Here is a 13,643-nt window from a genome sequence, read left to right as displayed (position 1 = left end):
CTTGCTAAATTCTTGGCCTCAACAACCACCTGTGGCAATTAGTTCCACAGTCTATGCTGTCATAACCATACAGCTAAGGGTAACTTAGAATTCCTTCTTACCTGTAAGGGGGTAAGAAACTCAAATAAACTGGTTGGCACTTGACCAAAAGGACCAATGGGGAAAGAAGATACTTTCAAATCTTGGGTGGGGGTGGGAGAAGGCTTTGTTGTGTGTATTCTCCTGGGAAGCAGAGAAGCATCAGGACAGAAAACTCCTTCTCCTATAAACCATCCTAAAAGTCTCTCATATTACAAAAATTGTAAGTAAAAGCCAGGCAAGACATGTTAGATTATCTTTTGGTTTGCTTGTGAATTTTTCCTTTGCTGGTGGGAGGTTTATTCCTGTTTTTTGTAACTTTGAAACAAAGCCTAGAGGAAGTTCTGCTGTATTTTTGAATCTTTTGTTACCCTGTAAAGTTATTTTCCATCCTGATTTTATAGAGGTGATTTTTACCTTTTTTTTTTTTAAATAAAATCCTTCTTTTAAGAACCTACCTGATTTCTCTATCGTCCTAAGACCCAGGGGTTTGGGTCTGCGATCATTTTGTAACCATTTGGTTAGGATATTATTCTCAAGCCTCCCCAGGAAAGGGGATGTAAGGGCTTGGGGGATATTTTGGAGGAATAGGAACTCCAAGTGATCCTTTCCCTGATTCTTTGTTAAATCACTTGGTGGTGGCAGTGTACCCTCCAAGGGCAAAGAATTTGTGCCTTGGGGAAGTTTTAACCTAAGCTGGTAGAAGTAAGCTTAGGAAGTCTTTTATGTGGGTCTCCATATCTGTACCCTAGAGTTCAGAGTGAGGAGGGAACCCTGACATATGCATTGTGTAGAAGTATTTCCTTATATCAATTTTTAATTTGCCACCTTTTACCTGGTTCTTTTTTTGGGAGACAGGGAGAGCACAAGCTCCCAATGTCCCTTCTCTAGGCCATTCATTATTTTATATACTTTTATCAGGATGCCTCTTATTTGTCTTCTTTCTAAGGTAAACAATCCTATCTTTATATCCCAGTCCCAATATCTTTCTATAGGATTTTTTTTTCATTCCCCTACCATTCTTGTTGGGTCCTGCTCCATATCTAGGGCTCCTATGTGCAACAGAAATGGAAATCATCATCCTCATCATCTGAGATGGGTGGCCCGAAATCATTACCAGTCTAGTCACTTACTCTTCCAATAATCCAGTATTTATCCTAACCTAATAAGCCATTCTTTATTATCCATATGTTGACACTGTATGATTGAAAAATGATCAGTTATATCATTAATATTGCCACTGTTATAGAATCGCAACAAATCTTGTACAAAGTATGTAATATCATGTAAGTTATCAATGGAAAAGTTACCTCTTTCCTGCTCTGATTTCTGGACTATGGACTTACACTAACAGGAACATTACAACCAATGGACTGAGGACCTTCCAATCTTTTAGAAGTTATCAGAGACTTTACAAGCCAGGAGTTTGTAACATCATTGCTACAAACTTGCTCCAAGAACTTTGCAGTGATTATATGTATGTGATTTCTTTGACTGTTTCAACTCTCTCCTTATTCTTTTCCCTTACAGGTAAGTCTTTAGATATTAAAGGATTGGCAAGAGCATGATTATTGGCTAAGATCTGGGTTATATATTGATCTGAGTATGTGGCTAATCTTTTGAGATCTGAAGAACCCTTTGTTTGATTAAATTAGTTTTAAGTAGCTACCCATCATAAAGTCTAGTGTCTTGGTGGTGAAACAAGGGCTGGGAAGCCTAAGGAGACTGAAGTTTGGACTTCTTGTTAACTAGTGTGGTGAGACAGAAGTTTACTTTTGTTTCTGGCTTGGTATATCTAATAATACAATAACCACCAGTTTGGGATGAGTCTGCCCTATTTCTCAGCAGTTTGTCCCAAATCTGGTATCCTCAGCTGTGACCCACTGAAGCATGGTGACATTTGGTGTAGTTGGCAGGATCCATAGAACCAGGTCAATTAAGCTTTGGATCAGAACCCCGTGCTAATCAGACACTCGCAATTTGATATTGAGAGATTTGTTGGTTGAAGAGGACTGACAATGAGCGAATCACAGTCGTATGCGGATTGTGACTCAAAGAAGTTTAAATAATTATGTAAAGAACGAAAAATAACCCTTAAAGGGGATAGCTCAGATCAGAGAATGAGAGATTTGCTTATGGACAATGACTAGGGAGCAGGGGTTCTGCCCTCACCTGCCCCAGATGCAGCTGCTGAAGCAGAAGTAGTGTGAATGCTATTAGTGAAAAACAAGCTATAATTTGAACATGAACAAAAAGTGGCAGATCTTTGATTGCAGGAAAAGCAAAAGATAGCTGATATGGACAAAGAAGCAAGCCCTGATTTAGGGGGTGACCCTAAACTGAACCTCACTTGCTAACCAGAGGGTAAGGATGCCAAATCCCAGTGAAAGGGACAGTTGTTGGGGGGTGAGGGGGAGACAGGTGTTCTTATCTGGTAGAATAGACTTTGCCCAAGGACTCCTTGATGCTATTTGATTGGCACCTTTCCAGAATTTAACGATAGAGCTGATTGGACTCAGCTGAAAGTCCACGTTTCCGGTTGGTGATTCCCAGAGGTGACATCATTGCTGAGCCTTAGGCCTTGTTTGGGGACAGTGAAAGACAGCATAGAGACTGTACTAGCCGTGAGGTTCCCCACTACTTGCTGAAATCACTGAGAGCTGGGTAAAATGGTAGACCCTCAGAAAGTGCTATTGTGGGAGGAGCAAGCAGCAGTGGCTAGTGGCAGCAGAGGGACGGTGGCCAGCAGTGGCAGGGAAGCAATGGCAGCAGTAGTCAGCAGCTGCAGAGGGACAGCAGCCAGTGGTGGGAACAGCAGTGAGCCAGTTGCAGAGGCAGCAACAGAGGCCTGGCTTGATCCCCCCCTCCTCGCTCCAGGAGAGGGAAGTGAACCCCCATGAGCTTTCCTTCTGACCTCTGGGTCTTCACTAACCAAGGACCACCAACTGTGAGCGGGGTGCTGCAAGAGAGAGGGGAGTGATGTCTTAAAAGGGCATTCATTCGTTGGACTGAGGCAAAGGACAATGCCCAGTACAGGCTGGGGTTGGGTTTGCTTATGGTCACATGCTTTTGTAAGTGGTTGTGGTGTTTTCCCAAATTAATGCCAGATTCCCTTTCCCACCTAATAAAAGTTCTCTTTTGTTATACACAGACTCAGTGCTTGAGCGAGGGGACATATTGCCTCCTAGATGCACCCAGAGGTAGTGTTAAGTTTCCCCCCATTATTAGCTGGTGGATCCAGCCCGTTCTGTTTTGTATTGTTAAGAGGAACCTCTGGCCATTGAACCCAGCCATGTTGCTGCCGACTCCACCTGGCAGAAGGATTACACATGCACACAAACGTTGGCAGGTTTTGGACCTAAAAGTGTTTGCACTAAAAGCAATGGTGTCCATTCACCCCCCTGGCTACTGTTAAACCTTCCAGGCAGAGGAATTCATTGATACCTGGCTCTGGCTTCAGTTTAATTGTATTACCAACGCATTTCCCAGCAGTAGACAAGAGAATCGTAAATAAAAAAATTGGATCGGCTCTGGTTGGATGCAGCAGAATAACTTGCAGCAAGGGCTGACTTGAGCAGAGCCACTTGCAGGTTATTGCAAACATGCCAGGAGACAGTGTTACTAATGCTCATTACTGACCTATGTCACCTATGCCAAATCCATTCCTTTCCCTCTGACCAGAGCCAAAGTGCTGTGACCATAATTAAACACCAGCTGAAAACCACATCAGAGTTCCTCTGCTGCTCCATACTTCACAACGCTGCAGCCACAAAAAGGGCTCGATTCGTATTTACCCAAAGGGACTCCTCTGGCTGTGCAAATTAATTCTCATTTATTCTCACTTTAAGGCCCCTTTAGTCTGCCAGAAAGACGTTGTATAAATACTCATCTGGAGTACCGTGTCCCATTCTGGGAGCCACACTGTATGAAAGATGTGGAGCAACTGGAGAAAGGCCAGAGGAGAGCAACAAAAATGATTAAAGGTTTAGAAAACCTGATCTAGGAGGGAAGGTTAAAAAGACTGATGCATCCGATGAAGTGAGCTGTAGCTCACGAAAGCTTATGCTCAAATAAATTTGTTAGTCTCTAAGGTGCCACAAGTCCTCCTTTTCTTTTTTTGCGAATACAGACTAACATGGCTGCTACTCTGAAACCTGTTAAAAAGACTGGGCAGATTTAGTCTTGAGAAAAGAAGACTTGATATCAATCTTCAATTATGTTAAGGACTGTTATAAAGACAACTGTGATCAATTGTTCTCCATGTCCACTGAAGGTAGGACAAGAAGTAATGGGCTTAATCTCAGCAAGGAAGATATAGGTTAGGTATCAGGAAACACTTTGTAACTAGAAGGGTAGTTAAGCACTAGAATAGGCTTCCAAGGGAAATTGTGGAATCCCCATGACTGGAGGATTTTAAGAACAGGTTGAAGAAATACCTGTCAGATTTACTTGGTTCTGCCTCAGCATTTGGGACTGGATTAGATGGCCTCTCAAGGTCCCGTCTAGCCCTACATTTCTGTGATTCTACAAGAATCAGGCCCAGAATATTTTCCCTATATGACTGTCTGCAAAACCTGTATAGGCCACTTGTGCTCAAAAAAATCACACTTGTGAACATTAGGGGAAGAGAATCTGCCAAAGCCAAGCAGCCTAGATTAGTGTTTCCTCAATTGTGGTTTATGGACTACAAGTGGTCTGAGCAGGATTGGCTAGTCACATGGCCCTGGCTCCCCTCTCTGCTTCCAGCTGCTAAATTGTGTTAAAAGCAGCTAACAATCCATGAAAGACTTGCCCATTTAATTAGTATTTCAATTTATTATTTAACATGATTAAGGACACAAGAATCTGGATCTGTTTAATCTACAGCACCAAAAAAAGCAGAAGATATTAGAATTTAGACCAGCCAAAGGACTAGCGAAAAATCCTGCACTTGCCAAGAGAGAGGCAATGGGTGTTTTTATCAGTTTCCCTCCACCCCCACACATCTCTTTCTTCTCTGACAATTTTCACAGTATTTAGCAAGGTTGGAATTTTTCTGCAAATATGGCCCTGAGCAATGTTTATCTCAACATTTTGTTTATCCTCCTTTATGATCCATGCCACTGTATCAGCCTTAGCAGTTAATGCATATGAGTATCTGTAGCAGAGGAAGAAACTGAAATTTAATTTATGGATTAAAATAGGAGGGTATTAGAAAAAGAGGGTGGAAGAATATGCTTTTCCTAAATTGCACCCTAGGATTTTTATCTCTAATGGATCATGGCCTAAAATCATCTACTCATCTTAATTATGACTCTGAATCACTGTCAACTAGTAATTATTTTTATCATTATCGACCTGACTTGAATCATTTCACTAATGGCAAAAGGATAAGTGTTCTGTCAGAAATTCTCAGAGCAATTTAAAAATTAGATTTTCTGCAGTGAGTTTAAAATATGGCTTTAACCGTTTAATTATTTTACTGTTTGTTCCCCTATTTCTCTTCCCCTGAATTTTCTCATATATTAGAAAGGAAACCAAAATAAAATAAAATAATAATAATGGGCACAGTTTATACTAGGATCAGAAAACTTTTGGCTCTTTCTGGATAAATGTAATAACAAAAAATAAATTTACCAAAATAAAATAAAATAAAATAAAATAAGCGCTTAAAAGAACTCCATTTCCTTTAAATTCAATAAAAATACCTACAGTGATAATTATATTTTATTTTGCATTCTCTTCCCAGCTGATCACAGGTTAACAAAATCAATGACCCTGAAAATAAGGTCCTTATACCCATTCCAGGTGGTCCACAGAGCTGATTCTGTTATAGTGCTGAAGCATGCTATTAAAACTGAAAACTGTCTTATCATCTTAGAGAGATTCAACTGTGCATATGTCAGTCTACTGGTATGCAGTACCATGGGTGTCAGCCACAGTTCCCTTGTACTTTCTGATTATTTTGGCTGATGTATAAGAAGTGAAGTCTCTTAAAAAGTCTTTTTCTTTGTCGGGTGCAAGTTCTCTGTGGTGAAAATTCAACTGCAATCAAATTTATGGATGACACCAAAACTGGAAAAGGAACAAACACAAGAGGCTAGAACCATGCAGCAAAGTGATGCAGGATGGGCTCTAAATGACAGTGAGGAGATATTAGGTATTAATAAATATAAAGCTGTCAAGATTCCTTCCCCACTCTGAACTCTAGGGTACAGATGTGGGGACCTGCATGGAAGACCCCCTAAGCTTATTCTTACCAGCTTACATTAAAAACTTCGTCAAGGTACAAACTTTGCCTTGTCCTTGAACAATATGCTGCCACCATCAAGCGTTTTAAACAAATAACAGGGGAAGAGACCACTTGGAGACATTTTCCCCCAAAATATCCCCCCAAGCCCTACACCCCCTTTCCTGGGGAAGGCTTGATAAAAATCCTTGCCAAGTAGTACAGGTGAACACAGACCCAAACCCTTGGATCTTAAGAACAATGAAAAAGCAATCATGTTCTTAAAAGAGGAATTTTAATTAAAGAAAAGGTAAAAGAATCACCTCTGTAAAATCAGGATGGTAAATACCTTACAGGATAATCAGATTCAAAACATAGAGAATCCCTCTAGGCAAAACCTTAAGTTACAAAAAGACACAAAAACAGGAATATACATTCCCTCCAGCACAACCTATTTTACCAGCAATTAAACAAAAGAAAATCTAACGCATTTTCTAGCTAGATTACTTACTAACTTAACAGGAGTTGGAAGGCTTGCATTTCTGATCTGTTCCTGGAAAAAGCATCATACAGACAGACAGAACCCTTTGTCCCCCCCACACTCCAAATCTGAAAGTATCTTGCCCCCTCATTGGTCATTTTGGGTCAGGTGCCAGCGAGGTTACTTTAGCTTCTTAACCCTTTACAGGTGAAAGGGTTTTGCCTCTGGCCAGGAGGGATTTTATAGCACTGTATACAGAAATGTGGTTACCCTTCCCTTTATATTTATGACAAAAGCCTTATGCCCAGAGAGACGAAATAAGCAGCAGAGATACAAAATGGGAGGACATCAGTGTGACCTTAAGAGCAGCCCAATGCCAGTTGGCACACTGGTGTCATAATATATACCGAAAAAGTGGCATTGGAAAACTAATAACTTACTGATCATTCGTATTTTTGCAAGAAGTCTGTACAGTAACCCCACGGAGGACTTGATAGACATGTGCTAGAAACATGTTCTTAAAATATATTTGCCAAGCAGTGCCTAAGCCACGTTGTTGCAGACCAAGGAATGTGGTTCCACTTTCTAGAATGTGTCTCCAATGTAAATTAGGCAAGGTGTGACCAAAGACAAAGAAAAGCACATTTATAGGCAAGGTGAACGAAGCCATCAGGAAAGTAATTAGGAAGGATGACTACTCAACAATCTGTATGGGGGATGAAGACTGCACTGCCCCAGTAGACATTCCTGCCCCTTGGAACAGGGTCAGTGGACTTTGGGAGGATATAAGGAGAGAGAAAAGGGCATTTTTATATCCATCACTTGAGGGAGTAAAGAGGCCAGAGTGCTTGAAATCACAGAACATTGATTGGCTCCTCCAAACAAGGGAGCTGAAGTCTCTGGGAACTGAGTTTAGATGAGAAATCTTCTTAGGCTGAAATTAAATTTTAGTATTAGAAATGTATTTTTACTCTTGTTTATATGTAACTTTTCTATCTTAATTCCTTATGCATGGTATCACTTAAATCAATGCCTTTTTGATTAATAGTTGCTTTACTTTTAATACAATTTTAACGTAAATCAACACAGTTCTGTGATTGAAAGAAGAGGTGTTAGTCAAACCCCACTTAAATTAATGAGATGCAGTTTACTGTCTCTTTAAAGGTGCTGCAAACTGAATAACTTCTGTGAGTGTTGCAGGAGAAGGCAGGACACTATACCACTGACAGTTTGGGGGAAATTTGGGATTGGGGAGAGTGTTGGAGTCATGCTGCAAAAAGTTACTGGGTGATGGAGCTTCATGCATGTTCACTAGCTTTGGTATCCAGGCTGTGAGAGACAGTAGCATAGTATTTAAGGCATCCATAGGTAAGGTATCCGTAGGCATCCATTTAAGGCATGGCAGGTGGTGATACAACCCTTTACTGGTCTAGGTTTCAAGCAGCTGAGCAACATGTGTTATTATGTGCATTATAGTAATACTTTGAGGCTGCAACTCAGGGCAGGGCCCCATTCTGCTAGGCATTGTACGCATAGCATGAAACAGTCCCTGCCCTGGGCAGCTTACAATTTAATTCAGAAAAAAAAAAGATGAAGGGTGGGAGAAAGGAATCAATATTATTTACTGATGGGGAACTGAGGTCCAGCGAGAGAAGAGAGAGTGATTTGCACAAGGTCATATTAAAAGTCTGTGGCAGAGGTGGAAATTCAACCCAGAACTTCTGATTCCCAGTCCAGCATTTCGACTGCAAAGCCAAGCTGCCTCTCAAAGGCACCCAAGGGCATTTATTTTTATCTAGTCCCCTTAATGTTACTGCATTGCTTTTTAGATGCCTAGTGGGCTTGCATGAACATTGTTAAGGGAAGTTGTGGACATCCAGTTTGGCTTGTAAGGAAAGATGAGATCCATGAGTGATGAATCTCTATCTCCCTTAAAATGTGCCTGAAAATTTGAATATGTCTGAGCACCACAGAACTAAACAAGGGGAAATAAGTATGCTGAAAAGATTTGTGCTGAGAATCAAAGATCTTTCTCTTCTCCTGATCACAGATGGAATATTAAAAATTAATATAAGCTCTACCAGAAAAGAACTTAAAAGTCCTATTTTGAGGCTCAGTTCAATTACTCTCTCTTTCTCAGATCAGGAAGCTTTATAGTCAAAAGGTGTAAGAATGTTCTCTAGGGCTAGCTTGGGATAGTGCTGTGACACTGGCAAACCAGGTGCCAGCTTATGCCAAGGCCCTTAGTTTTCAGCTGAACACTGCCAATACCTAGATGGAACCAGTCTGGCTCACCTGTGTGTTAGTACTGTTAAAATAGATATTAGAATTATTTAAAAAAGAGCTTAGTTTTTAGACTTTATGGAATGCTTGTAAGTTGCTGCATGCATTAATCTCACCTATAATATCTGAATCCCATGTTATAAGGTAATATTTAAGTGTTTGCTCTATAATTGCAAATCACCAGTCAGGAAAGAAGCATTAACAAGTGTGAAATACTAATTTGCCACAGGAGGTGTTATTTCCCATCTAACAAAAGAAAGCCCATCAACACCAGACAAAGCATTGTGGAACATCAGAGGACAAAAAGACTTTGTTGATTGTTTTCCCTTCCATTCCACCCCTGTGAAGAGGACACATGCAATTGAATTCCTCCCAAAAGCTGAACTTGCAACTTGAAGCATAATGAGGAAGAAATAAAAGGCCATAACAAGAAGAAACTGTATCTTTTGTGCCTCTTGAACTCTGAGGGGCAAGGATTACTAAGCATAAGCAAAAGATCCCCAGTACTTAGCCTCAGTAAAGGACATACACGGCTTGCTTATTATAGAAGCTTCTATTACCTTTTAAAATTTAAAACTGCAACTTATTTTTGTTTATATGTTTACCTGCTTTAACCTTGTAAATAACTCTCATTTCTTTTTCCTAGTTAATAAATCTTTTGATAGTTTATTATAGGATTGGCTACCAGCATTGTCTTTGGTGTCAGATCTAATGTGCAATTGACCTGGGGTAAGTGATAGATCCTTTGGGATTGGATACTGAATACTTCTGTGATGTTTGGTGTAGGGGACCATCAATCACAAAGGTAGGCTTACCTATCCTAATCAATGAGAACTTTTTGATTGGCCTCAATAGGCATTGGGCCAAACCTATATATAGCAGCTCTTCCCTCAAAAGAAATCATGTGTACAATGAGCTCCAGACGCAGTGATTGTGATCTGAGTATTAGCAGAAAGCTCATTAGGTCCTGCACCTGAAAAGAAAAAAAATATATTGGTTGTAACAGTATCCAGTGGACTCAATGGCTCCTGTTATGCAGTTCAGCCTAGAAAACAAAGTTCAGACTTAGCACCACTGTGCATCCCTCCCTTATTCCCATCTTGCCACTAAAACATTGAAAGCACAGGTATTTCAGTACCAGAAATGTCAACAAATTGAAAGGAATTTGTAGAGGTGCAACAAAAATTATGAAAGGGCTTGAAGGACTGATTCATCAGGAAGTAATATATGAACTTCAGTATATATGTTTTCCTTGGCCAAATGATGATTAAGGGCAGATGCAAGAACATTTACAAGTATTGGATGTATGTACAAAACGGAGGAAGTAATGAATTGTTAAGGGTGGCCCAAGTAAGTGTTAGTGGGACTCAAATTAAAATGAATGAAAAGAAAATGAAACTGAATAGCAGAATACTTTTCAGAGGAAAATAGGATCTGCGATATCAGCACTGACCTTCGGCTACAGTTTCCTCTTAGTTACATGTGTACATCTCCCACTGGTCAATCAAGTCAATTCTCCTGCTTCTGGCAGTGGCCAGTATTTTGGGCCCAATCCTTAACAGGTGCAAGTCATTTATATCAACGGAGCTACACCAGTTTGTACCATCTGAGGATCTGGCCCTTGCTGATAGTGTTTGGAAGAAGATGAGCTATTATAAATAATGTCCTTACACAACTCAATTTGATAGGAGCTTTTCCTAGTTAAAGATTGCAGAAAAAGGCCCATAATGGGCACAACTACAACTGTCATCAGTAATCTCAGCATGATCCAGCCCTTTTTAATATCTAGCCATACTATTTAACTCCAGGATCTATCATGCCAACAGCTTCTACAGGATGGTGGTACGCTGTTGCTTGTTCTAAATTTCCCAGCCATTAGTTTCCGTGGGTTATCCATTGTTGTTCTTTCTGTAGGGGAAGGGGAAGAAAGAGGAAGACTTATTCATCTAAATGCCTCACTGTATCCTTCAGAATTCTAATGACTTCAATCAGGTCCTACTAGGGAGCAAATCACTGCTTTCCAGCACATCTCTGGAGCACTGTTCACATCCTGAGAGGGGAGGACACCACATTGCCTCCTGGAGAATAGCTGCAGAGCTGCTCTGAGGCTGAGCCTCAAGGTGGTGTCCCAGACTCCAGCGGCCCTGCTGCTATATATTGCTGCTGGGTCACAAGGGAGTAGTGATCCCTCCAGTGTCCCTTTGTGGAGAGCAGAGTCTCCCAGCTGAGTAACCCTAACCCTCTCTCAGTGTCGGACCCATATGCTACCTCTCGAGTGATGGTGTCAGCCCAGCCATCAGGGTGAAGTCGTTCCCTCCTATGGGGAGGCAAAATGTCTGCATGTCAAAAGGTTCTCCCTCCACCCCAATGTAATTTCCAGCACCCCCATGGCACTCAGCTGAGAGTAGGGGAACCCAAGTACAAATCCCTGCTCTGCATCAGGCAGAGGGGAGAGTTGACCACAGGTCTCCTGTATCCTGGGTGAGTTCCCAAACCACTGGACTAAAGGTTATAAGGGACTTGGCCATGTCATTTTGTGTGGAGTTAGGAGTACTCTGAATACACCTACCAGATTGGTCCTGCAGGAGAGATAGGTTAGGCAATGGTTTGAGGATCCTCCTGGGGCTTAGATGTGAGATAAGCTCCAGCCTCAGAACTGAGGCAGTAGCGTGTGTGCCCAGAGGCAGAAATGAAGACATCTCAAAGACTTTAACATCAAAAACTTATGTGCAAAGGGCTTCAGTACTTCCAGGGTTAGGCAGCAGCTGATCAGGGCGGTGAGGATCTCAGTGGCACTTAACTTTTGGAATTAGGCACCTAAAATGAAAGTTAGGTGCTACATCCTTTGGTGGATCTGGGCCCCAATCACTTTGGATCTGCTTCTGCTCCCCTTTAAGTCAATGTCAAAACTCCTATTGACTTGAATGACACAGGATGAGTCCTTCCAACTCAGTTTCCTATTGCTGTACCAGTTTTTAAGCCAGGTCAAGATTTTGCCTCTTTCTCTTTAGTTATTTGTGATTAGTGTGTGGGGAAGGGTCTTTGTCAATGCAGCTAGACAGATGCTGCACAGGGTTTAAACGTTGCAAGAAGAGGCTTTCTGGCTGTATTTAATAATACTTACCACGTTTTCAAGTGCTCTTCATCTCTGGCTCTCCAGATGCTTTATAAAGGTGAGTAAACAATATTATGCCCATTATAAAGGTGAGGAAAATGAGGCACACTGCAGATAAGTCAAAGAAATACAGTATTAATGATAGGTTTCAGAGTAGCAGCCGTGTTAGTCTGTATTCGCAAAAAGAAAAGGAGTACTTGTGACACCTTAGAGACTAACAAATATATAGCTGTAGCTCACGAAAGCTTATGCTCAAATAAATTTGTTAGTCTCTAAGGTGCCACAAGTACTCCTTTTCTTTTTTAGTATCAATGATGGATCCAGAAATAAGGCCCAGGTTTCATAAAGCCAAATCCAATGCCCTCTTCAGAGCATCAAACTTACTCCTGTAATGGTTTTTATATTTTAAAATAACATGCAGTATAATCCAAAATCACAGATTATACTTTCCCTTGCAGATCACAAAAATCTCAATCAAACAATAAACACAATTCAAGATCCTGTTTACCAGCATTTACAGGTGCATGTTTATGCAAACTAGGTACCTTTCAGAGTGCACTAGCATAGTCTATATGGGCAGTTAGAGTGCAACACGTTAGCATGCTCTACAAATCACACCACTCAAACACATTTGCAAGCATCAAGCAGACAAGCCCTGACTCCTTCATCAAGCCTGTTACACAGCTCTGAAGGCAGGGGACCAGCATGTTCCATGTCTCGTTGGACTGAGGTCAGCTCAATGCTTTATATAAGAGTCTGGTGGTTTGAATAATCAGATATAGCAGTCACGACTTATTTCCCAAATCAAATGTATTAAAAATAGATTGGCATGTCTGTTATCACCAAGAAAAAAAAATGGCTTTACTGGTCCCCTTTAAGTTTTCCTTTTGCCAGTTGTACAGCAGCATTAACACACTGGAGGCCTTCAGTGCTTCAGCAATCCCTTGGCCAAATTTAGGGCCCATCTCTCCCTCGTGATCCCTCTGATCAGTTGATTTCCCCTCCCTTGCTCAGCACAGTCTTCATCAACAATGAATAAAGAGGTAGTGTTTGTTTAGCCTGCAGGCCAGATTCAAAGCTGAATTCCAATCTGAGCTGTGCAAATGCAAGGAGGGATGTACATTAGTTCCATTGCACAAAGGTCATGTAGATCCAATTAGCATTTTTTACGGGTGAAGTACAATATGAAGTCTAATATGAAGTCAATAGTGTAAAAAAAAATCATTATTATTGTTGAAATACCTGGCGAACCAGCGAGAGTGCTGCTGCGTTCTCCATGTAACTCACAGGACATTTACTGTGTTTGAACAAAACAGTCTGAAAATGAGCTGCAGTGTGTGGCTGCTGCAAAGAAAGAAAACAGGATTGGGTGTATAAAGAGGGGAATTGTGAAGTGAAGTGAAGTGAAGTGAAGTGAAGGTGGTAATGAGGCTGCTGTATAAGGGCCTTGTCAGGCCTCATTTGGAATATTGTGGGAG

The sequence above is a fragment of the Dermochelys coriacea genome, chromosome 4 (assembly GCF_009764565.3).
Source record: "Dermochelys coriacea isolate rDerCor1 chromosome 4, rDerCor1.pri.v4, whole genome shotgun sequence".
In the NCBI taxonomy this organism is placed as follows: Eukaryota; Metazoa; Chordata; order Testudines; family Dermochelyidae; genus Dermochelys; species Dermochelys coriacea.
This window is presented reverse-complemented; position numbering follows the sequence as displayed.